Here is a 478-nt window from a genome sequence, read left to right as displayed (position 1 = left end):
TATATATATATATATATATATATATATAAATATATATATATCACACAAACACACACACATATATATACACACAGTCAGTGTTCTGTTCTATGACAGGCTCTTTTTGGCATCCATTTCTCCATAACACTATCACTGTTCTTCTCTTCATCTTGCCATACCCATCTGCATTTAATTCATTTAACATGCCCAGTCTTTCCCTTCCGGTGGGTCCTGTACCAGCTATTCCTCCTCCAATCACCTCCAACAACCCATTTCCACGAAACAGATATCTAATCCTCTTTTCATCTTTCCATCAATTGTCTCTTTTCTTCCACCACAGACAGCACCCCTTTGTTGGTCTTCCTCTATCCAGCTAATTTTCTATCCTTCACCAAACCCACATTTAAAAAGCATCTATTCTCTGAATCATGTCCACCTTCATCGTCCGTGTTTTTGTTCACACAAGAGCACACTCCAGGCCACCTAGTCCGGGAGCCCA

The sequence above is a fragment of the Penaeus vannamei genome, chromosome 28 (genome assembly GCF_042767895.1).
Source record: "Penaeus vannamei isolate JL-2024 chromosome 28, ASM4276789v1, whole genome shotgun sequence".
NCBI lineage: Eukaryota > Metazoa > Arthropoda > Malacostraca > Decapoda > Penaeidae > Penaeus > Penaeus vannamei.
This window is presented reverse-complemented; position numbering follows the sequence as displayed.